The 27,089-nt window shown below is 43.9% G+C and overlaps 1 protein-coding gene across 1 annotated transcript in view; it reads right to left on the reverse strand.

Annotated features, from left to right (window-relative positions):
• Window positions 1-27,089, reverse strand: part of ACAP1 (ArfGAP with coiled-coil, ankyrin repeat and PH domains 1) — a 167,851-nt gene that overhangs the window by 123,197 nt on the left and 17,565 nt on the right. The gene's annotated exons all lie outside the window — the stretch shown is intronic.

A 27,089-nucleotide genomic window follows, 5' to 3' on the forward strand; every position in this document is an offset into this window, starting at 1 on the left:
AATACAGACACTCCCGGCATCCCCTCCCTCTCAGGACACATGTAATACAGACAGTCCTGGTGTTCCCTCCCTCTCAGGACACATGTAATACAGACACTCCCGACATCCCCTCACTCTCAGGACACATGTAATACAGACAGTCCCAGTGTCCCCTCCCTCTCAGGACACATGTAATACAGACAGTCCCGGCATCCCCTCCCTCTCAGGACACATGCAATACAGACACTCCCGGCATCCCCTCCCTCTCAGGACACATGTAATACAGACAGTCCCGGCATCCCCTCCCTCTCAGGACACATGTAATACAGACACTCCTGGCATCCCCTCCCTCTCTGGACACATGTAATACAGACAGTACCGGCATCCCCTCACTCTCAGGACACATGTAATATAGACAGTCCCGGCATCCCCTCCCTCTCAGGACACATGTAATACAGACAGTCCCGTTGTCCCCTTACTCTCAGGACACATGTAATACAGACAGTCCCGGTGTCCCCTCCCTCTCAGGACACATGTAATACAGACAGTCCCAGTGTCCCCTTACTCTCAGGACACATGTAATACAGACAGTCCCGGTGTCCCCTCACTCTCAGGACACATGTAAGACAGACAGTCCCAGTGTCCCCTTACTCTCAGGACACATGTAATACAGACAGTCCCAGTGTCCCCTTACTCTCAGGACACATGTAATACAGACACTCCTGGCATCCCCTCCCTCTCTGGACACATGTAATACAGACACTCCCGGCATCCCCTCCCTCTCAGGACACATGTAATACAGACAGTCCCGGCATCCCCTCCCTCTCAGGACACATGTAATACAGACAGTCCCAGTGTCCCCTTACTCTCAGGACACATGTAATACAGACAGTCCCGGTGTCCCCTTACTCTCAGGACACATGTAATACAGACAGTCCCGGTGTCCCCTCCCTCTCAGGACACATGTAATACAGACAGTCCCAGTGTCCCCTTACTCTCAGGACACATGTAATACAGAGAGTCCCGGTGTCCCCTCACTCTCAGGACACATGTAAGACAATCCAGGTGTCCCCTCCCTCTCAGGACACATGTAATACAGACAGTCCCAGTGTCCCCTTACTCTCAGGACACATGTAATACAGACAGTCCCAGTGTCCCCTTACTCTCAGGACACATGTAATACAGACAGTCCCGGTGTCCCCTCCCTCTCAGGACACATGTAATACAGACAGTCCCGATGTCCCCTCCCTCTCAGGACACATGTAATACAGACAGTCCCGGTGTCCCCTCCCTCTCAGGACACATGTAATACAGACAGTCCTGGTGTCCCCTCCCTCTCAGGACACATGTAATACAGACTCTCCCGACATCCCCTCACTCTCAGGACACATGTAATACAGACAGTCCCAGTGTCCCCTCCCTCTCAGGACACATGTAATACAGACAGTCCCAGTGTCCCCTCCCTCTCAGGACACATGTAATACAGACAGTCCCGGCATCCCCTCCCTCTCAGGACACATGTAATACAGACACTCCTGGCATCCCCTCCCTCTCTGGACACATGTAATACAGACAGTACCGGCATCCCCTCACTCTCAGGACACATGTAATATAGACAGTCCCGGCATCCCCTCCCTCTCAGGACACATGTAATACAGACAGTCCTGGCGTTCCCTCACTCTCAGGACACATGTAATACAGACAGTCCCGGTGTTCCCTCACTCTCAGGACACATGTAATACAGACAGTCCCGGTGTCCCCTCCCTCTCAGGACACATGTAATATAGACAGTCCCAGTGTCCCCTTACTCTCAGGACACATGTAATACGGACAGTCCCGGTGTCCCCTCACTCTCAGGACACATGTAAGACAGACAGTCCCGGTGTCCCCTCCCTCTCAGGACACATGTAATACAGACAGTCCCAGTGTCCCCTTACTCTCAGGACACATGTAATACAGACAGTCCCAGTGTCCCCTTACTCTCAGGACACATGTAATACAGACACTCCTGGCATCCCCTCCCTCTCTGGACACATGTAATACAGACACTCCCGGCATCCCCTCCCTCTCAGGACACATGTAATACAGACAGTCCCGGCATCCCCTCCCTCTCAGGACACATGTAATACAGACACTCCTGGCATCCCCTCCCTCTCTGGACACATGTAATACAGACAGTCCCGGCGTTCCCTCCCTCTCAGGACACATGTAATACAGACAGTCCCAGTGTCCCCTTACTCTCAGGACACATGTAATACAAACAGTCCCGGTGTCCCCTTACTCTCAGGACACATGTAATACAGACAGTCCCGGTGTCCCCTCCCTCTCAGGACACATGTAATACAGACAGTCCCAGTGTCCCCTTACTCTCAGGACACATGTAATACAGACAGTCCCGGTGTCCCCTCACTCTCAGGACACATGTAAGACAGTCCAGGTGTCCCCTCCCTCTCAGGACACATGTAATACAGACAGTCCCAGTGTCCCCTTACTCTCAGGACACATGTAATACAGACAGTCCCAGTGTCCCCTTACTCTCAGGACACATGTAATACAGACAGTCCCGGTGTCCCCTCACTCTCAGGACACATGTAAGACAGTCCTGGTGTCCCCTCACTCTCAGGACACATGTAATACAGACAGTCCCGGTGTCCCCTCCCTCTCAGGACACATGTAATACAGACAGTCCCGATGTCCCCTCCCTCTCAGGACACATGTAATACAGACAGTCCTGGTGTCCCCTCCCTCTCAGGACACATGTAATACAGACACTCCCGACATCCCCTCACTCTCAGGACACATGTAATACAGACAGTCCCAGTGTCCCCTCCCTCTCAGGACACATGTAATACAGACAGTCCCGGCATCCCCTCCCTCTCAGGACACATGCAATACAGACACTCCCGGCATCCCCTCCCTCTCAGGACACATGTAATACAGACAGTCCCGGCATCCCCTCCCTCTCAGGACACATGTAATACAGACACTCCTGGCATCCCCTCCCTCTCTGGACACATGTAATACAGACAGTACCGGCATCCCCTCACTCTCAGGACACATGTAATATAGACAGTCCCGGCATCCCCTCCCTCTCAGGACACATGTAATACAGACAGTCCTGGCGTTCCCTCACTCTCAGGACACATGTAATACAGACAGTCCCGGTGTTCCCTCACTCTCAGGACACATGTAATACAGACAGTCCCAGTGTTCCCTCACTCTCAGGACACATGTAATACAGACAGTCCCGGCATCCCCTCACTCTCAGGACACATGAAATATAGACAGTCCCGGCATCCCCTCCCTCTCAGGACACATGTAATACAGACAGTCCCGGCGTTCCCTCACTCTCAGGACACATGTAATACAGACAGTCCCAGTGTTCCCTCACTCTCAGGACACATGTAAGACAGACAGTCCCGGTGTCCCCTCCCTCTCAGGACACATGTAATACAGACAGTCCCGGTGTCCTCTCACTCTCAGGACACGTGTAATACAGACACTCCCGGTGTCCCCTCACTCTCAAGACACATGTAATACAGACAGTCCCGATGTCCCCTCACTCTCAGGACACATGTAATACAGACAGTCCCGGTGTTCCCTCACTCTCAGAACACATGTAATACAGACAGTCCCGGTGTCCTCTCACTCTCAGGACACATGTAATACAGACAGTCCCGGTGTCCCCTCACTCTCAGGACACATGTAATACAGACAGTCCCGGTGTCCCCTCACTCTCAGGACACATGTAATACAGACAGTCCCAGTGTCCCCTTACTCTCAGGACACATGTAATACAGACAGTCCCAGTGTCCCCTTACTCTCAGGACACATGTAATACAGACAGTCCCGGTGTCCCCTCACTCTCAGGACACATGTAAGACAGTCCTGGTGTCCCCTCACTCTCAGGACACATGTAATACAGACAGTCCCGGTGTCCCCTCCCTCTCAGGACACATGTAATACAGACAGTCCCGATGTCCCCTCCCTCTCAGGACACATGTAATACAGACAGTCCCGGTGTCCCCTCCCTCTCAGGACACATGTAATACAGACAGTCCTGGTGTCCCCTCCCTCTCAGGACACATGTAATACAGACACTCCCGACATCCCCTCACTCTCAGGACACATGTAATACAGACAGTCCCAGTGTCCCCTCCCTCTCAGGACACATGTAATACAGACAGTCCCGGCATCCCCTCCCTCTCAGGACACATGCAATACAGACACTCCCGGCATCCCCTCCCTCTCAGGACACATGTAATACAGACAGTCCCGGCATCCCCTCCCTCTCAGGACACATGTAATACAGACACTCCTGGCATCCCCTCCCTCTCTGGACACATGTAATACAGACAGTACCGGCATCCCCTCACTCTCAGGACACATGTAATATAGACAGTCCCGGCATCCCCTCCCTCTCAGGACACATGTAATACAGACAGTCCTGGCGTTCCCTCACTCTCAGGACACATGTAATACAGACAGTCCCGGTGTTCCCTCACTCTCAGGACACATGTAATACAGACAGTCCCAGTGTTCCCTCACTCTCAGGACACATGTAATACAGACAGTCCCGGTGTCCCCTCCCTCTCAGGACACATGTAATACAGACAGTCCCGGCATCCCCTCACTCTCAGGACACATGAAATATAGACAGTCCCGGCATCCCCTCCCTCTCAGGACACATGTAATACAGACAGTCCCGGCGTTTCCTCACTCTCAGGACACATGTAATACAGACAGTCCCAGTGTTCCCTCACTCTCAGGACACATGTAAGACAGACAGTCCCGGTGTCCCCTCCCTCTCAGGACACATGTAATACAGACAGTCCCGGTGTCCTCTCACTCTCAGGACACGTGTAATACAGACAGTCCCGGTGTCCCCTCACTCTCAAGACACATGTAATACAGACAGTCCCGATGTCCCCTCACTCTCAGGACACATGTAATACAGACAGTCTGGTGTTCCCTCACTCTCAGAACACATGTAATACAGACAGTCCCGGTGTCCTCTCACTCTCAGGACACATGTAATACAGACAGTCCCGGTGTCCCCTCACTCTCAGGACACATGTAATACAGACAGTCCCGGTGTCCCCTCACTCTCAAGACACATGTAATACAGACAGTCCTGGTGTCCCTTCACTCTCAGGACACGTGTAATACAGACAGTCCCGGTGTCCCCTCTCTCTCAGGACACATGTAATACAGACAGTCCCGGTGTCCCCTCACTCTCAGGACACATGTAATACAGACAGTCCCGGTGTCCCCTCACTCTCAGGACACATGTAATACAGACAGTCCCGGTGTCCCCTCACTCTCAAGACAAGTGTAATACAGACAGTCCTGGTGTCCCTTCACTCTCAGGACACGTGTAATACAGACAGTCCCGGTGTCCCCTCTCTCTCAGGACACATGTAATACAGACAGTCCCGGTGTCCCCTCTCTCTCAGGACACATGTAATACAGACAGTCCCAGTGTCCCCTCACTCTTATAACTGAATAGACATATAAATGCCTAATTGATGTATTTAAAGGGACAACACCTCTCCAACACCTTCTCTCCCCAATTTCTACATTCTCCTCACCTGATCGGGCAGTACCCCATTTTCATCAAACCCTAGCAACTGCCCTGGATCAAGTGGCTCCAGCGACACTACATACTTCGCGTAGAATTCGTTGCCAACCATGGCACACTACAGTAACACGAACTCTACAAAAACTTTCTCGTAAAGCAGAACGTCACTGGTGTAAATCTTGTGTCTCTAATGATTTCATCACATATACTGGTATCTAGCACTCCTACAGAAATGCTCTGGACACTGCTAAACAAGCATACTACCAATCTCCCATCTATGCTCAGGCTTCTAACCCCAAACGCCTCTTTAACACATTTAACTCTCTTCTGAGTCCTCCTGCCCCAAATCCTCCAACTAACATCAGTGCACAGGATCTTGCTTTCTATTACAAGAACAAAATTGATAAGATCAGGCTTGAAATGGTATCATCTCCCTTGACAGGCAATCAATTCAGGCTCAATTCCTTTGTAGCACCCTCTGACACTCTATCTTCATTTGATCCCACAAATGAAGAGGAAGTTTCTACTCTCTTCTCATCTTCCTACTCTACCTCCTGTCCTCTTGATCCCATTCCCTCACAAATGGGTATGTCCCTGTCTCCTGTGCTCAGCCCCCCTCTAACTAAAATCTGTAATCTATCTCTTTCTACTGGTATTTTTCCATCCATATTCAAGCATGCAGTGATTACTCCCATTTTAAAAAAACAGAATTCTGACCCTAACTCTCTCATAAATTACCGCCCCATCTCCCAGCTCCCATGCCCCTCCAAGCTTCTCGAGAGAATTGCCTACACACGCCTCACACACTTTCTTACAGCAAACAACCTATTGGATCCTCTTCAGTCAGGCTTTCGCTCTCAACACTCCACAGAGACTGCGCTGACCAAAGTTGTCAATGATTTGATCACAGCAAAAAATAATAACCAATACTCTCTTCTAATTCTCCTGGATCTCTCTGCTGCATTTGACACTGTTGACCACTCTCTCCTCATGCAAACGCTACAATCCCTAGGTCTTGAAGGCACTGTCCTATCCTGGTTCTCATCCTACCTATCTAATTTCTCTGGATCCACCTCTGCTCCGCTTCCTTTATCAGTTGGAGTTCCACAAGGCTCAGTCCTAGGTCCTCTGCTATTCTCTATCTACACCACTTCTCTTGGAAAACTAATAAGCTCCTTTGGATTTCAGTATCATCTCCATGCGGATGATACACAAATTTATCTATCCTCTCCTGATCTCTCACCATCTGTGTTGTCTCGCGTTACTGACTGTCTTTCTGCCATTTCATCTTGGATGTCTTCTCGCCAACTCAAACTCAATCTTTCAAAAACTGAATTAATAATATTCCCACCCAAAAACAGAAGCTTCCTGCCTGACATTTCTATTTCTGTCGATAACATGACCATAAATCCCACCCCGCAAGCTCGTTGCCTAGATGTAATCCTTGATTCACAACTGTCGTTTATTCCCCACATCAACTCTATGTCTATATCATGTTACATACACCTAAAGAACATTTCCAGAATACGCACATATCTGACACAAGACACCGCAAAAACATTAATTCATGCACTCATCATCTCCCGCATCGACTATTGCAATTCCCTCCTTACTGGTCTTCCCAAAGTCAGACTTGAACCCCTACAATCTATTTTGCACGCAGCGACTAGACTGATTTTCCTTACAAACCGTTATTCCTCTGCTGAGCCACTCTGTCAGTCTCTACATTGGCTGCCTGTATTTCAACGAATCCAATATAAAATTCTTCTACAAACATACAAGGCTATCAACAAAATTGCACCGACATACATTTCCTCACTTGTCTCGAAATATCTCCCTACTCGACACCTCTGTTCTGCACAAGATCTACGTCTCTCCTCCACTCTCATCACATCCTCCCATTCTCGGTTACAGGATTTTTTCCGGGCTGCACCCACTTTGTGGAATTCCCTCCCACGCACAGTAAGACTTTCCTCTAGTCTTCAAACCTTCAAGCGTTCACTGAAAACCCACCTCTTCAGACAAGGTTATGATATTCCTCAACCATCATCTTAATTTCCCTAGATTACCCTATTACCATCCTCTACACAGCTAACGCAAGACAACAACCTTCTGACCAACATTGCAACACACACAGCCCACTCAGTACTTTTACCTTTGCAGTCTGGCTGGTCCATTGTGCAACATGATGTAGCACATGCCCTTGTGTTTCTAACTCCCATTGTCCTATTCGATAAGCTTTCGAGCAGGGTTCTCTTACCTCTCTGTCTGTATGTATTACCCAGTGGCGTTATATAAATAAATGTTGATGATGATGATGACAAGAAAACAATTTCACCATATTCAACAAGGGATTAACGTTGGAAGTATTATTTTCTCTGTATTTTAAACATTTAACATTTCAAAATAAAAAAATGTTTATCTATTGTTCTAACTGGTCATACATGCACATACTTCCAGAGAATTGCCCGGTTTCTGCTCCTGGCCAGTATCACTGGGGTTGGGGAGTATTGGTGGTATTGTCCTGATCCTTTGCTTCAATCAGTGATTTATTTATTTATTTATTGTTTGAATAATCATTTTTATTGAGTTTTATATAGACAAATACAGTGTAACAGGTTATAAAATGAACGATTGAGCCAGGCATACAGGAAAAAGGTATTACTTGAAGGAGCAAGAGAAAGAAAATATATAGATATATGAGGCACCAAGAGGTGCAGAGGAAGTTATGCGTGATCAATACTACGGCAATTAAAGAAAGAGAAGATAGAGAAATAGAGGGAAGAGGAGTGAGTAAGGGATAGTCACTGTTCACTATAGAGTGTATTGATGTAAGTGAGTGATATGAGCAGTGTACTGACTGTGTAGAGGGCCAAAAGGCCAAAAAGGGTGGGGGAGAACCGTGGTATTCAGTCCAGGGGCTCCAGATTTCAGTGAAGCGGATGCTTGTAATATATCCCATGTAGTAGACCTGCCAGATATGGGTGATAATGGAAGGAAGAGGAGGAGGTTCTGGGTCTTTCCAAAATAGTGCAAGCTGACATTTCACCGCACTAAGTATGTGTGTGATGAGTGTGTTTATGGACATCGGTTTAGGGACAAAGTATTAAGGATTAGGACAGAGAGGCAGGAAAAGAAACTTGAGTAATGTTGGAGATTAAGCGATGAATAGAGTCTCAGACAGTACCACCAGATGTGGGAAAGGACCCTGTGGCTGGATCACTTATAAATAACTTATTGTAATAATATATTTAAATTATTACCACATTGTGCCAATTTATATCGCTGCAAATGTACTGATTCTTGATACTGTGTATTAGAAATGTTCTTATTTTATTATATCGCGTGGCACTTGATAGAGGAAATGCCTTCATTTCTAAGGTATTGATTGGTAACTTCTGATACAGAAAGTCATGATTGGATTTGTATAAATTTTCTAAAGAAAGTCCCTCATGTTAATTAGACCTTTTCATCTGAGTGGCCAACACATTTGTTCACCCTGTATACATAGCAGGGGGGGCGCTGCCTCTCACTCTGTATGGCTTGTATACTACATCTCAGATCCTGTCTGAATAATGCACATAGAAGGTTTTGGGATATAGCAGATTTGTGTAAATTTTGTTAACTTTGCATTGCATATATATATCCATGTTTGGGGAAACATATTGCATCCTGATACTAAAAATAACTAAGATTTCTTGGGGCCAGGAAAGAGTTCAGAGGGCTAGTTTACCCCCTGCTAGTCTGTGTCCAAAACTGTATAAAATAGCACTGGTTTGTACTTAAATGTATCATTATTGTTCCATCTGACTTTCTGATCACTGGTACCTTCAACCAGTGTGATCTGTCTTTGTCAGGACACTTGGTCTAAATAAACATCACTTGCTTCAAGACCTTCTTGACAAGTTCCTCCCTGCTGTATTTCCTGTGACCTACAGATTAGACCCAACTCTAATCCGTTTCCGGCTGTTCTGAGATTTGGACCCAGCTTTCCAGTACCACCGCTCTGCCCGCTACCCAGCAGCTCTGGATAGTGTGATAGGCCACAGCAACCCTGATCTATAGGAAGAGGTCAGGGTTACCAGTCCAGGTGCACCAGCAAGGGGGTACACTAGCAGCGACAGTTTTCCAGAAGGAACACAATTCTGGATGCCATTAAGGAGTCCAGTGGTGGCAGCAGATTAAGCCCCTGCTACTGCAGTTAGAGAGCGCATTTGGGGTAACTGTGGCAAGGTAAGCCCACCACGTTCACAGCAAGAACAGACAGGGTGGCATAGGCGGTCCATCCTGTCATAATACCCACCTGACCACACAAGCGCCAAGATAACGGGTAAATAGTGTGTAGTATATGGGGGACCAGGTACCATGGATAATATATTTCCAAGGTTTAGCTATGTTTAGGCGAATTTTGTCCCAGTCCTCCAGAGTGAGCATTTCCCCCATGTCCTCCTCCCATTTGAAAACATGGGACTCCTTGGGGAGGGGTTTATGTTGCAAAATAAGGTGATAGAAGGTGGAGACCACTAGAGCAAGAGCGGAGCGACCAGAGGGACACTATAGGGGAAGTCTGGTGGATGTCAGTCACTGTACATCTGATAGTGTCATAAAAGTGACAAAAAGGTAAATATTGAAAAAAAAACTGGATGAGGGAATAGGGTATTGTGTTTGTAGGTCGGCAAATGTGGGAAACAGTTGAAAGGGGGCTATGTCCTTAAGAAATATAATGTCACGCCATATCCACAATGGGAATTGAGTTGAGTGCGTGCCTGGGTGGGGTGGGGGAAAGAAGGATTATTCCACTGGGGAGTCAGGCGTTAGGAGCTAGATCATATGACATCACTGTGAGGAACCAGCTTGTAAGCAAGAACGCTAAGGGAAAGGGTTTGGAATAAGTACAGGAGACGCAGGAGGACATTCATTTTAAGAGAGTTTATTTAACCCATCCAGGAGCTCTTAAGTTTATCCCATTTGAGGAGGTCAGCTTTAATGTCCACAAAGAGAGGTGGAAATTCGCAGCATATAATTAATTGGCTGTTATCAAAATTGACCTTAGTCTGTCTCTGTGTGTGTGTTAGGGAATTTAGACTGTAAGCTCCAATGGGGCAGGGACTGATGTGAGTGAGTTCTCTGTACAGCGCTGCGGAATCAGTGGCGCTATATAAATAAATGGTGATGATGATGATAACTTAAGGCCTTGCAATTGCACCACAGGGATAATGAGGTATAAGATTTCGGATTTAGAGGGGTTGATCTTGTAGATGGAAAGGTTGTCAAACAGGGTAAGGTTATTAAGTAGTTAGGGAGGAATATGAGGGATTAGTAAGGGTCAGAAGGATGTCGTCAGCATATAATGAGAGCTTATATTCTGAGGGGTCGAGGTGGATGCCTGACATGTCAGGGTTAAGCTTAATTTTGCAGGCAAAGGGTTAGATCATGAGGGCAAAAATAAAAGGGGAGAGTGGGCATCCCTGGCGGGTGCCATTACAGATCGCAAAGAAGGAGGATTGAAAACCATTGGCCAAAACAGATTCAGCGGGATTGAAATATAGGGACGCTACAGCATGCAAAAATGAACCCCCCCATGCGCACAGCTACTAGAGACTGTTGCATATAGGGCCAGCCCACCCTGTCAAATGCCTTCACTGCGTTCAAAGCTAGGAGCAGGATGGGGTTGCCACGCAAGTTGGAAACGTAAGTCAGGTCAATAGCACGTGTATTATCCGAAGCCTGGTGACCAGGTACAAACCCCACTTGATCCGGATAGACCAGTGAGGCGATTACACAGTTTAGGTGGTTAGCAAGGATTTTACGAACAGTTTAAGGTCCACATTTAGAAATTATATAGGCCTATAGTTACTACAAGATTGAGGGTCCAAGCCGGGTTAGGAATCACCGCAATGTCTGAGTGAGTAGTGGCTGTGTCGAATTTGGAGTCTAGGAGCATAGAATTGAAAAGCTCTAGATGCATGGGCATGAGGGGAGCTAAAATTGCCGCAAAGCCATCGGGACCAGGGGTCAAGACATTTCTCAGTTCTTTGATAGTATGGCCAATTTCTTCCTTGTTGATAAGTTTATTCAGAAGATTGGATTGAGCCGAGGTGAGTTTTGGTAGATGGAGGTAAGACAGGAAATCAGAGATCTTATATTGCAGAGCTTCCACGTTGGTGATACAGGGTGAAAGGTTGTAAATTTCAGAGTAGAAATCCTTAAAGGTATCAGCTATATCTTTAGGGTCGTATGTGAGGTCACCAGAAGGAGTCTTAATATAGGATATATGATTACGAGTGCGCTTATCTCTCAATTTTTGTTCCATTTCGGAGGGGAGGACAAGGTCGAGGAGGTACTTTCAAGAGACACTGCAGCATGGTCTGACCATGTTATTGGAAAAATGTCAATAAGAACTTGCATAGTGAGACAGCCATTGCGAGTATGTAATTTGTGGGGGGACAAACAGTGAATGTATTGTCTACCTATGGGGTGGAGAGTCTCCATGAGTTATGGAGGTCATGAGATTTAAGTAGTGAAGCTAGGTGACTGGATTCTCGATGGGAAGAGGAAGGGGAGGAGGAAACGAAGGAGTGGTCCCCACCGGGGTCTTGTGGGGTGTTAAAGTTGCCACCGACTATAACAGGCAAGAGAAGCTAACTGGTCAAAGAAGCCAGTAAGAAAGGTTTAGGGGAGTAAATAGAAGCTAGAATGAGCTTGATGAGTCCTAGAAACCCCACAAGAATGAGGTATCTACCCAATGGGTCAGGAAAGAGGTAGGCTGCAGTGAATAAGGATGACCGTGTCCCTTTATTTGCTATCTATGGAAGAATAGTAGGTGTTGTGATATGTCTTACAGGACAACTGTGGATAGAGTATCTTAAAGTGGGTCTCTTGTATGAAAATTAGGTCTGCACAATGGCGTTTGGAAATGTTGGAGAGTCAGTGTGTTTGATGGAGAAATTCAAGCCATTGGCTTTCAGAGAGAGGATTCTAAGAGTCATGGAGGATCTAAGCTGAGAGGGTGTGGGGAGTGAACAGTGACTTTAAAGTGCACAGGGAAGAACAGGAAAAGGGGTAGACCAGTCTCCCAGAGGGGTATTGAGTCCAGGCTCAAAGTGAGAGGTACAACATAGGTACTGGAAATGAGGAGAGGAGGCTTGGGCACCCAAGAGAAATTAAGGACAGGTAGAGGGACCAGAGGCGAACCGTGGGAGCAGGACATGAGGGCAAAAGCAATAGAGTAGAAGGTACTAAGAAATGAAAGGAATGGGGGAGATAATCTCAACAAGGCAAAGCAAAATTACTAATGGATAAATATCATAACAAGAAAAAACTGAAGAGATCTGAGCGGCGATGTGTCTGGTGGCCCCTAGTGAGAGGAGACAAGGGTCTGAAGAGCAAATCAAATATGAGTAAACAGATCTCCAATCCTGGGGCTCCCAAGAGACAGCGTCCGCCCAACAATAAGCAGCAAACGTGAGAAGGGTATCTCCGTGAGGGATATGAGGATGAAAGGGCAGGGGAGACCCCAAGGAGAACCAGGGCTGAAAGCAATATGGAGGTCAAGCTTTCAATCAACAATACACATAAAAAATTCACATGCTGTTAACCTGAAAGCGTGGTAAGGGGAGTCTCTGTGAGCGTGGACACAGGCAGGGGAGCGGGCACAGAGGTCTGCGAGTGTGATGAACGGGAAAGAAATGAAAATGAAAAAATGTAAATGCAACTCCCAAGTGTCTCGCACCACAGGGAAACCCTCAGGACGTGTGCACTTGTGAAAAGCAAACTTGGGAAAAGCAAAGTTATGTGAAACTTATAAAAACCAATTGAAATTAATAGCAGCACCTCTGGTGAATAGAGGTCCTGTCAGATAATGTATAATATAAGAAGTCCAGAAGTCCTGGAGGCAGGAGCTGCCAATACAAAGCAGCATGCGAATGCAGAAAGCTTCGGGCAGATCCTGACAAAGAGTCAGTGGGAGTGCCAGAATACAGACACACCTTCAGAGTAGTAGATAGATGAGTAACCCACTCCCATGAGTCTGTGAGGGATAGAATAACATAGGGAGTCCAGAATATATAATGGAGGTGTCGTCAGAGTGTGAGAGCCAGATGACATTGGATGTAGGCCACAGTGTCAGACAGTAAGAGGGCAAATGACAGCCAAGGTGTGCTACATTAAAGCAGTAGATACAGCAGATTGACATGCCGGTCTGGTGGCAACAGGGTTGGTCCCAAGCCGGTGGCCAAAAGTTAAGCAGTGCATATGCTTGGTCTTCAGCGTGGGGTCAGGCTGTTGTGGATCAAAAGGGCACTAGGGTAGTGCCAAGGATACCCAGGCAATATGAGAGCAATGAAAACAGCAGGGGAATGCTGCTGTGCTCCTCGCAAGCTAGTGACCCAGGGGTTGGGAGTTTAGAGGTGAGGCTTTGTATGGTAGGCAGTCAATATTAACAATAACCAAGGCCTGCCTTTCCTCTAAAGACCAGAGCAGTTGTAATAATCAAAATAGATGGGGCCAATCAGTCTTAACAGTGGAGCAGTGAGAAGGAGTTGGGCAGCTGGAGGAGAGCAGGTGTCTCTCAGGCAGATACACGCAGATTACCGAAGGTACCAGGTGAAATATACGCCGACCAGAAGTCCAGTACGGAGACCGCAGCTGAGAAGCTGGTAGTGGGCCGTGTGTAGTGGAGGTAGCAGTCGGGTTGCAGGACAGCTCCAAACCAACGTAGGTCAGTGGAGCCACTCCAAATGGGGATCCCCCGAGGGCATGATGAGGCCACAGAATAGTGCTAGTCCGGGTTGGGAACAAGGCAGGGTCTGCAAGGACACAACGAGGCAGAGCAGGCAGGGGGAAGCTCTGTCTCGACAGGGAGTCTTGGTGAGTCACTGTGTAGTAGGAGAAGGGGACCAGCCCCAGAGTCAGTGATGGAAGTAGGCCGCACTCACCGGAATAAAGCTAAGCTGCGCCTGACAAAGCTCCAATGGCTCCATGGTGCCTGGTGGGTCCTGCCACAGATGAAGGTGGATGGCATAGAGAAGAGATCTGTTGAATTGGTGTAAAAAGGATCGGTTATTGCGAAGCTCTTTGATGTGGTGACCGTCCGAGATGGCGCCGAAGTCACGCCCCTGGTCATCAGTGATTGGATTTCATTTTTTTCAATGAATTTTTTTTTTATTTTCTAATACGATACAAAAAACAATGACAGTTGCCAGAAACCAGATATATCAAAGATTGTACAAGTAAGTGAGCAAATGAAAAAGTACAAAGGAGAGAATGGCAGATGCTTATTACTATCTGGCATTATCAAGGAAACTATACAGAACATGGTATAATGACAGCAAATTGTGGCAGGGGGCACCATGGCTTGCTGAACCTGTAGTCCACCAGCAAATAATTCATATGTGGTTATTTAAACTGTATTACCCCACACCCATCACCCCAGGGGTGTAAGAAGAGCCCTAGGGGTAAATGTATCAAGCTGAGAGTTTTTCGGCAGGTTTGAAAAACCAATCAGATTCTAGCTATCATTTATTTAGTACATTCTACAAAATGACAGCTAGAATCTGATTGGTTGCTATAGGCAACATCTCCACTTTTCAAACCCGCCGGAAAACTCTCAGCTTGATACATTTACCCCCTAATGTTTTCCAAAACATACAAAAAACAGTCAACTAAATCAGGCGCAGAGGATCAGAAAAATAATTAAATAAAAAATAAAATAAAAATTCTAAATCAAAATATATATTAATCCACACTTAAAAAAATAAAAATAAAAATAGAATCAATATAATAAATGATAAGGTTGCTAACAACTACAGGAGCTGCCCACCCCTAGAGCCAAACAAGAACACAAAAACAAGGAATTGAAAGCGCTCTTAAACCCTTGTAAAGAAAAAGTGTGGATCATGCACAGTAAAGGTAAAATGCGTAGGACCTTACTCTTACGCATGTTGCATGCGCAGGGGCAGTTGGAAAATATGTATTTTACTTAAATATAATGGATTTCTAACTTTCAACTCTACATCACTCTCCAAGTGTAGGAAAACTAGTTACACAACACATTTATGTGATATAAATATTATGTCATATATTGTTCATCTATCTCCTTTATTTAACACTTTCCCTCTGCTTCATCCCCGATATGTCTTCTACACTGCAACATATTTCATCTTATTACAAAGACTTTCATGTACGTACAGCAATTATTATTACCCGTGTTCAAGACTTGATCAGTGATGACAATGTTAGGGCTTCGGATTAGGAAGGTTCTACCAGTCTAAATCTCTGATAAATCTTCTCACATTTGTCTGTTGTCTAAAAGGAGTCAGTCTAGGGCAGTGTTTCCCTAACTGGGCAGGTTTTCCATATCTCCTCACAAAATCACAGCTGCAGTAATTAGTCCCACCTGTGGATCAGTCAGTAAAGAATACACCTGTGCTCCAGCAAGGAGATGTGGAAAACATGCACTGTTGGGGCTCCCAGAGGCCTGCATGTGGGAAACTCTTGTGTAGGAGTATGTCATTGTGGCTAGAAAGTCTGTTAAACAGTCAACAACATGTGAGATCTACAAACAATCTTCATCTCTTTAATCCAGATTCTGCTCCTGTCTCTACCTAGATAATGTGACCTGTTCCCTATATATATGTCTCTGTACCTGGACAGTGTCCCCTGTTACCAACATATATCTCTGTACCTGGACAGTGTCACTTGTTACCTATATATCTCTGTATCTGGACAGTGTCACCTGTTACCTATATATCTCTGTATCTGGACAGTGTCACCTGTTACCTATATATCTCTGTATCTGGACAGTGTCGCCTGTTACCTATATATCTCTGTACCTGGACAGTGTCACTTGTTACCTATATATCTCTGTATCTGGACAGTGTCACCTGTTACCTATATATCTCTGTATCTGGACAGTGTCGCCTGTTACCTATATATCTCTGTACCTGGACAGTGTCACTTGTCATCTATATATATATATATATATATATATATATCTCTGTACCTGGACAGTGTCCCCTGTTACCAACATATATCTCTGTACCTGGACAGTGTCACCTGTTATCTATCTATATATATATATATATATATATATATATATATATATATATATATATATATATATATCTGTACCTGGACAGTGTCACTTGTTACCTATATATCTCTGTATCTGGACAGTGTCGCCTGTTACCTATATATCTCTGTACCTGGACAGTGTCACTTGTTATCTATATATATATATATATATATATATATATATATATATATATATATATATCTCTGTGCAGATAACAGATACCACATAAAAGGGGGCGCGTAACCCTATTAAGTATACAGTCACTAGGCGGGATAATGACACCCAAAGTCCAATGTACAGGAGGCAGCCAGTTCCAATACAGGTGGTGAGTCTGGAAAATCTATAAAGGAATAAAGGAAACACGGCGCCACATGGTGTATTACCACAATATATTAATGTAGTAAGAGAGAGTAAAGTGGAGGAGTCAGAGATGTACTCAAGGATAATAACTTCTCTCCGGTAGGGCTAATGAAACCAAAAGGGTGAATAGATATATACAAAAGTGACAGCACACTGTGTTCAATGCCACCAATGTAATCACCAATAAACATAAAAATACTATTTTTTCCTCCTGATGAAGTCTGAACATCTAACCAGACGAAACGCGTTGAGGAGTATCTAAGGACCTTTCCATCATCTGTTTGGATATCGTGGTACTAGTGTGGTGGGAGCGCTGCAGAGATTTATATATGAGCTGATTGATATCTATGCATACATCTCTGATTACATCCCAGATGAGTACCTAAAGATACCAATATATGTTTGTTACCTTGTGTTTTTATTTACAGTCCTAACAGAATTGTACATTTGGATGAGTGACGTTACTGGCAACAGCTGCACAGATTTGGAGTTTTCCATTGAACTGATTCATACATCTTCTGGTTCTTTTATCTGGTACGCATTTTTATGTTTATTGGTGATTACATTGGTGGCATTGAACACAGTGTGCTGTCACTTTTGTATATATCTATTCACCCTTTTGGTTTCATTAGCCCTACCGGAGAGAAGTTATTATCCTTGAGTACATCTCTGACTCCTCCACTTTACTCTCTCTTACTACATTAATATATTGTGGTAATACACAATGTGGCGCCGTGTTTCCTTTATTCCTTTATATATATATCTCTGTACCTGGACAGTGTCACTTGTTACCTATATATCTCTGTATCTGGACAGTGTCACCTGTTACCTATATATCTCTGTACCTGGACAGTGTCACTTGTTATCTATATATATATATATATATATATATATATATATATCTCTGTACCTGGACAGTGTCCCCTGTTACCAACATATATCTCTGTACCTGGACAGTGTCACCTGTTATCTATCTATATATATATATATATATATATATATATATATATATATATATATATATCTGTACCTGGACAGTGTCACTTGTTACCTATATATCTCTGTATCTGGACAGTGTCGCCTGTTACCTATATATCTCTGTACCTGGACAGTGTCCCCTGTTACCTATATATATCTCTGTACCAGGAGAGTGTCCCTGTTACATATATATATATATATATATATATATATCCTGTGCCTGGACAGTGTCTCCTGTTATCTATATATCTCTGTACCTAGACAGTGTCACCTGTTACCTATATATATCTCTGTACCTGGATAGTGTGACATGGTACACACATTATATATATATATATATATATATATATATATATATATATATATATATATATATAAAACACATAACAGGAAAGGCACTCAAGTTTGTAGATATTTCTCCAGCCTGGGTGCAGGAACTCCGATAACATGAATGTAAAAAATAGTATAATTAGGAGGCACTTACAGGACTTTTACAGATTATTAAAGTATTTATTCCATTAAAAATTGGACAACGTTTCGGGCTCCACACAGCCCTTTATCAAGACTAACACCACAGTGAACCAAACACCCTTATATTCCCTATACAGTGGGAGTGAACCAGACAATCACCAGCTGTGCCAATTGGCTAAACAAGGTGCAAAGCACACCAAGAAGGAAAAAAACTTTTGAATAAATCAACAGCTAATGAGCTAAGAGAGTTTCATGTATCCAGTAATCTAAGAAACATTGTGTTATGGACTAGTGGATGAGAGTGCACCCGTGTCAATATAAACACTTCTTTCCATTTTATATTTTTTGCCTATACCAAATCCCTTCATCATTGCAATACCGTGGCTAGGCTGTTCATTACAGCGAGCCTTGAGGCTATTTATATAGTAGCTCAATGGTGGATTTTACATCAGACTCTGGAGCATCACTTGATTTTGCTGAATCACTAGTTTTCACTGAACATTCTGAAAGAATTTTGTTTGATGTACCTGATGTTGCTACTATTCCTGATGAAACACCAATGGATGTTTTTTTTAAATTATTGAGATTAAAAAAACGAGAAGTGGATCTGCTGTTACATGGACAGTTTCTCTCTGAATATCATCGCCAGAAACGTATTCCAAGGGGTTTTCGCATAGCTAATATCCCTACTATTGGCTGCACTAAGGCTTCCTTTTGCAGACGCTGGTGTGGGATCCTGAATAAATGTTCTTTGGATTTGATGCTACTTGTAGTCGAAGAAGTAGGTACTGAACTTAATAACGTTCGTTCAGAATTAACTGAGGCTGAAAACTCATACAATCTGACTCTGAGCCAGTGATTGGTTGGGTAAACTACAAACCCAACTTTCTAACTATAAAAGAGACCTTATAAATTTTAAAAGAGATAAATTACGTAAAGTTGCTGCGACTACAGGGATCATAGGGTATACCGTTGGCTCTTGGGTGAAACCCAAAATCCACAATTTAATCGTCGTAGATTTCGACCAAGGGGACCAGCTGATCTGAACACAATTGACAATAGTTCGGGTGTCTCTTCTTCAGATACATAAACCCCTTAAACCCAAAGGTCTGAAGCTACCTCTGGGCCTCAAGACACAAACTCATTTTGGAGTGGCTACAAGATCGCAATGGGCACCGTCAGAAAACGTTAAAGGGGTGGCATGAATACATCACAGATGGCCCTGGGGCTCCTCAAGAGATTCCAGACTTTCCAGCAGCTCACTCTCCAGCGGCCCTCATAGAATCCCCCCAGCCTGTCGAGCAGCTCCAACCCCCCGAAACATCTTGAGGAGGTCAAAATGTAGGTTGATATGTTTTGCTGTATCATTTTTTTTTTTTCTTTTAACACAAAGGGCTAGATTTACTAAGCTGCGGGTTTGAAAAAGTGGGGATATTGCCTATAGCAGCCAATCAGATTCTAGCTATCATTTTGTAGAAGCTACTAAATAAATGACAGCTAGAATCTGATTGGTTACTATAGGCAACATCCCCACTTTTTCAAACCCGTAGCTTAGTAAATCTAGCCCCAAATGTTAAATGTACATTGTTTATATAGTGTGCCATATGTTAATCGAGTGATTCCTTTCCCCCTGCGCGGGGACCCCCTATGTGCTCCCCTTTGTTTGTATTCTTCTCTTCCCCTCTTTTTTTTTCTGTACCCCATATATCTTTAAAAATGTTCAATAAAAATATTGATGAAAAAAAAAAAAAAACGTCAAAGGATTAACTCCAGGAGGGGTGGGAAGAGGTGGCCTAAGCCGCCGTCCCCCAAGACAGAGGAGAATTTAATATATAATATATCTTCTTGTCCTCTAACAGACTCAGAAGTTAGTCTATTATCCAAAGGACGTACATTTGTGCCAAACACTTTCCATAACCAGTTCCAATGGAAGGTAGATTTATTTAAAGTACACAGACATCTTAAATGAAAGAATTCTTTGCTGATCAAAAGATATCATTATCAACTCCATTTAGACCTAACAGCACTTTTGACCCTCCTTCTAATAACCCTTCTATTAAATCCTTTATTAGAATGGTTGATAGTTCAATACAGGTGTTAGGAACCCCTCTAGCCAATACTGCACAACCCGGAGTCTGCTCTGCCAGACAGGTGTTCACTGGAGCCCCTAGTGGTAGGGACAGACTTGGCCGTAGACTGACAGAGGGTCGTGAAGTGCGTACCGGCTGGGGAGAACCAAGGAAAGCGGAGTGAGGTCCAGGCAAGGGTCGTGGGTCGGCAGCAGACAGGGAATCCAGAGAACAAGCCGAAGTCAAGGGTCACGAGCAAACAGGAGAGTCGATAATCACGCCAGAGGTCGGGGTCACAAGAAACACAGGCAGGGTCCAAATCCAGGCAAGGGGTCATACACAGGCAATCCGATAGTAATATCCACAGGACAGAACTGGGAACACAGCAGGTCAGCAAACTGGCAACAGGAAGCTATAACCGGCAGTGAGGCTGCAAACCTCACTGCCTTAAATGTACAGGTGGGCCAATCAGAGCCTAGCTCTACAGCTACTCCCAGGATCTAACTGATTAAACAATTAGAGCCTAATAGCCACCAGGCTATTGAGTACCTCTGCGCACGCGCCCGGCTGTCCCCTGTTGCCGGGAGGTGGCGCTATACTGCAGGGCGTCCGGCCGTTGCCTCGGCAACGGTCGGGAGTTGGGAGGAAATGACGTCCCGGTCGTCATGGTGACGGCCGGGACGCCGGGGAGGACAGGAAGCGAGCCGCGGCGGCTGTGAGTACCGCCGCGGCACGTGACAACAGGCAGATAAAAGTAATAAACGCCGGATACAATACAATCTTAATCTTCTTGAACGGAAAGCACTAATGGAATTATCCAAAAATAGCTCAATCTGCATTTGACCAGCAGATAAAGGTGGCGCTATTGTGATATAGGACTATGATGATTACAAGAAAGAGATTCTCTACCAACTTTCTGACACAACCACCTATACCCTGCTTGCTGGTGATCATACATATAAATGTATTGTTGACAAAATTATTGACTTTGCAGTTACATGTGGTTGGATTTCGGAACCTACTTCCAGATTCCTGAAAACATATTTTCCTGTCTGTCCTGTAATTTATACATTACCAAAAATCCACAAGAGCCTTGAATCACCTCCTGGCAGACCAATCATCTCTGCCAGAAATTCGTTGTTACAGCCATTATCACAGTTTTTTGACTTTTATCTCCAGCCATTGGTCAAATCCATACCAAGCTTTATCCAAGATTCTTTTTCACTACTTACTGAACTTTCTAACCTTGAAATCAATCTTACTGACTGTTTATTGGTCACAATGGATGTAAAGAGCCTATATACAGCTATTCCTCATAAAGCGGGGATTGAAGCAGTCCGCAACTCTTTTGTGGAATATAAGTATAAACAGGATGTTCCTACAGAATTTATAATTGATTTATTACATCTCACATTGGAAAGAAATTACTTTAAATTTGAAAGGCAGTACTATCTACAGGTGGTTGGGACCGCGATGGGTTCAAATATGGCCCCTAGCTATGCGAATATATTTATGCACCATTTTGAGCAGAAACACATCTCGAGTAGGTCCGGAGACCAGATTGCATTCTTTAGATGTTTCATTGATGACCTTTTTCTCATCTGGATGGGCATTGAGGTGCAATTTCTTGAAATGATTGAATCTATTAATGCATCAGATTCACCAATCAAATTTACTTTTGAATATGACTTAAATAGTATCCATTTCTTGGACCTGGTGCTCATGAAACAAGATGGACGCCTGACTACTACGGTGTATAAGAAAACAACTGACCGCAACGCTTATTTGTATGCAAGCAGTCTTCATCCTGTGCCATTCAAGAAGGGACTTTCATATTCCCAATTTCTGCGTATTCTGCGCATTAATTCAGATAGCACTCTAGCTGATCCACAACTCGCTCAAATGGTTGAGTCCTTTCTACAGAGAGGGTATAAACAGACGGATGTTTCCAACTGTTTCAATAGAGCACTTACCACTTTTCATTCTGGGAATAGTGACTCTAATAATAAGAAAAACAAAGGGGATCGCTTCCTGATTAACACTGGATACACCTTGGCCTCCAATACAATTAAGAAAACTATTCAAACCCATTGACCGCTTATAGCCACAGACAAAAGTCTACCTCCATCACTGGCTAAGAAACTGATGTTTGCCTATAGACGAGGTTAAAATTGACGTGACTATTTGGTACATGCGGACTGCAAAGCAGCATATACTCCAACGATCCAAACATGGTTGCCCCCTAGGAAAGTGGGGTGTTTTAAATGTAGTGGATGTACCACCTGTAATAGCTTACTGACTGGGACTCACACAAACAGGAGATATGCTATTAAATACCGCCTCACTTGTACTTCAGAGTTTGTGGTTTCTATCCTTTACTGCCCCTGTGGCCTAGCCTCTGTAGGAAAAACTATCTGCAGTTTCCGGGAGCGTTTTGCTAATCATAGATCATCCATTAGAGCGGCCTATAGAGATCAAACATCAGATAAACCGGTTGCGAGACATTTTTTTACACCTATCACATCAGGTCACAAGTTTGAGGCATAATATTTGATCATGTGCCACCACTGTCCAGAGGTGGCAACAGACCCAAAATACTTCTACAACGCAAAGCCCGCTGGATACGTTAGCCCCTGGTGGGCTAAATAATGACAATTATCTTGGTTATTTTTTTATAAAAACAAAAACATTTACATTATGGTTATTTACAGTGCTCTAGTTGTTTGTTCTTTGTTTTTATGCCTTCCTTATTTGGTGGTAATATTCTTTTACACTGTGGTTTCATCTTTCTTACTTTTGGTTCACTATACAAAGTTAGTATATATTTTATACACCAGATTTGTGCATGGCTATTTTTGGGATTTAGTGATGTATATAGGTTTGCTATAACAGATAGCAACAAACCTTTATATAGATAGTTTACGCTAATTACTCAAATGTTTTGTATTATCCTTCCTTTGATTATAACTGAATATCTAATGACATATTAATATCTACTGTATGTAATATATTGCACTTTAATGCTACAAGGTATTTTTTACTTGTCTACTTTGTTGCAATTCTTAGTGAACAGTTATATATGGATCTATTACATACTAATTACTGCTTGTATATATTGCATCAGCTTTGTCTTTATAGGTTTCTCTGGTATTCTGTTAGCTCATTAACTGTTGATTTATTTAAAAAGTTTTTTTCCTTCTGTGGAGCCCGAAACATTGACCAATTTTAATGGAATAAATACTTTTATATATATATATATACCTGGACAGTGTCACCTATAACCTAAATATATCTCTGTACCTGGATAGTGTAACATGTTACCTATATATATTAGGGATGTGCACCGGCGACTTTTGGTGTCTCGTGTTTTGTGTTTTGAACGAGGTATCTTTCTGGACTACGTAGTGGAGTGGTCCCCACAATATAATAAGAAAACCATCAACTGGTCTTAATCGCACCAAAAAATGTACCTGGACTGCGTAGAGGAGTGGTCACCACAATATAATTTAAAAACCCTCAAATGGTCTGAATCCCACCAAAAATTGTACCTGGACTGCGTAGAGGAGTGGGTCACCACAATATAAATTAAAAACCCTGAACTTGTATGATTCGCACCCATAAATGTATCTGGACTGCGTAGAGGAGTGGTCACCACAATATATATAATAAGAAAACCATCAACTGGTATGAATCGCACCAAAAAATGTACCTGGACTGCGTAGAGGAGTGGGTCACCACAATATATATAATAAGAAAACCATCAACTGGTATGAATCGCTCCGAATAATGTACCTGGACTGCGTAGAGGAGTGGGTCACCACAATATAAATTAAAAACCCTGAACTTGTATGATTCGCACCAATAAATGTACCTGGACTGCGTAGAGGAGTGGGTTACCACAATATATATAATAAGAAAACCATCAACTGGTATGAATCGCACCGAATAATGTACCTGGACTGCATAGAGGAGTGGTCACCACAATATAAATTAAAAACCCTGAACTTGTATGATTCACACCAATAAATGTATCTGGACTGTGTAGAGGAGTGGGTCACCACAATATATATATAATAAGAAAACCATCAACTGGTAGGAATCGCACCAAATAATGTACCTGGACTGCGTAGAGGAGTGGGTCACCACAATATAAATTAAAAACCCTGAACTTGTATGATTCGCACCAATAAATGTTTCTAGACTGCGTAAAGGAGTGGTCACCACAATATATATAATAAGAAAACCATCAACTGGTATGAATCGCACCGAATAATGTACCTGGACTGCATAGAGGAGTGGTCACCACAATATAAATTAAAAACCCTGAACTTGTATGATTCGCACCAATAAATGTACCTGGACTGCGTAGAGGAGTGGTCACCACAATATATATAATAAGAAAACCATCAACTGGTATGAATCGCACCAAATAATGTACCTGGACTGCGTAGAGGAGTGGTCTGGTCACCACAATATAATTAATAAAAAACCCTCCACGGCTCTGAATTTCCCCAAAAAATTCTGGACTGTGTAGTGGGGTGGCCCCAGTACTAACTTTGATACCGGGGCCATAATATAATAAATAGTTACACCCTCAACTGGTCAAAATTCCACCAAACAAGTATCTGGACTGTGTAGTGGGGTGGCCCCGGTACTAAATTGGATACCGGGGCCACAATACCTCCTCCAAGTTCCAAGTGTAGTGTTTATAACATATTAACACTACACTAATTCTAGCACGTCAAACCCTCTTGTTTAAAATAATGACAGGGCATTTAAGTTTTGATTACATTTTTTGAATTTGTTGACATTTTCTTATTTTCTTTTACTTTTTGAACATGGCAAACGACTGTTGAATGGTCACATAATGCCAAAAAAATAGTTGCAAGATGGAATTGTCCTTGGGCCCTCCCACCCACCCTTATGTTGTTGAAATAGGACATGCACACTTTAACAAACCAATCATTTCAGCGACAGGGCCTACCAAACAACTGTGGCTGAAATGATTGGTTTGTTTGGGCCCCCACACCAAAATAACAATTCATCTCTCCCTGTACAACTACAAACTAAACAGGCTCTACTGAGGAAAGATGTCGTCCTCATCCTCAACCTCTGATTCCTCTCCCCCTACAGTGTGTACTTCCTCCTCCTCACACATTATCAATTCGTCCCCGCTGGACTCCACAACCACAGGGCCCTCTGTACTATCTGGAGGGCACTGCTGTACTTCATTGAGGAATTGATTATTCATTTTTATAAACATCATTTTTTCAACGTTGTGAGGAAGCAACCTCCTTCGCCGCTCACTGACCAGGTTCCCCGCTGCACTAAAAACTCTTTCCGAGTACACACTGGAGGGGGGACAACTCAGTTAAAAAATAGAGCCAGTTTGTACAGGGGCTACCAAACTGCCTTTTGGAGTTCTACCACGTCACTACCTCTAGTTAATTTAGATTGCAAGGCTTGTAAATATAAATACTTTGAAGATAAAAAAAGCAGGCTGCACAGACTGTGGAGCTAGAAAGTGAAATTAAATGGACCACGTTACTTTGGTGGCTATCTAAGTCGTCGTCCCCCTCCTTCCCCGCCCTACACTTGTAGTTGAATATAAATAAAGCAGCCTGCATAGACTGTAGAACTAGAAATTCAAATATACAAAGTAATGGACTAAGGCAGTTTGGTATCTGTCTGCATCAGATCCCCTCTCCACTAGGAGTAAAATAGAAAACTATTCAGCCGTTATATAATATAGAATATAAATAGAAATTGAGAAAGGCAATTTGGTATCTGTCTGCATCATAATCATCAACATTCTCCTCAGCGCCAGCTACATCAATATTCTCCTCCCGGTATACAACATTCACACCTTCATTAGCCAAATCTGTAACTGGACTGTGGGTGATCCTTCCAGCATATGCAGAGGGCGTGCTGCAAATGCTGGATGGAGTCACCTCTTCCCGTACAGTGATGGGAAGGTCAGGCTTCACAACCACCAACACCCTTGGACTCGCCTTGGGGATTTGTGATGTCATCTGTTTAGAAGGCAGAGTTCTTTGCTGTTTTGTTGTTGTTGCTGACAGCATAACTCTCTTAAATTTTTTGTAGGGGGGGGAGGAGGGCTTAGATCCTTGGGTGAAGCTGGACCACTAGTCATGAACATGGGCCAGGGCCTAAGCCGTTCCTTGCCACTACGTGTCGTAAATGGCATATTGCCAACTTTACGTTTCTCCTCAGATGATTTTAAGTTTCTCTTTTTGCTATTTTTTGAGAACTTGGGCTTTTTGGATTTTATATGCCCTGTACTAGGAGATTGGGCATCGGGCTTGCCAGACGACGTTGATGGCATTTCATCGTCTATGTCATAACTAGTGGCAGCAGCTTCAGCATTAGGAGGAAGTGGGTCTTGATCTTTCCCTACTTTATCCTCCAAATTTTGGTTTTCCATTATATGTAGCACAAGAGAGCGTACCCCTAAGCCACACACACTCGGCAAAGCCTTTAAAAATTATATGCGGCACAGGAGAGTACCACTGGACTTATACTGCTGAATCAGTGAACTTTGTAATATAGCAGTACC

Source organism: Mixophyes fleayi, chromosome 4, assembly GCF_038048845.1.
Source record: "Mixophyes fleayi isolate aMixFle1 chromosome 4, aMixFle1.hap1, whole genome shotgun sequence".
In the NCBI taxonomy this organism is placed as follows: Eukaryota; Metazoa; Chordata; class Amphibia; order Anura; family Limnodynastidae; genus Mixophyes; species Mixophyes fleayi.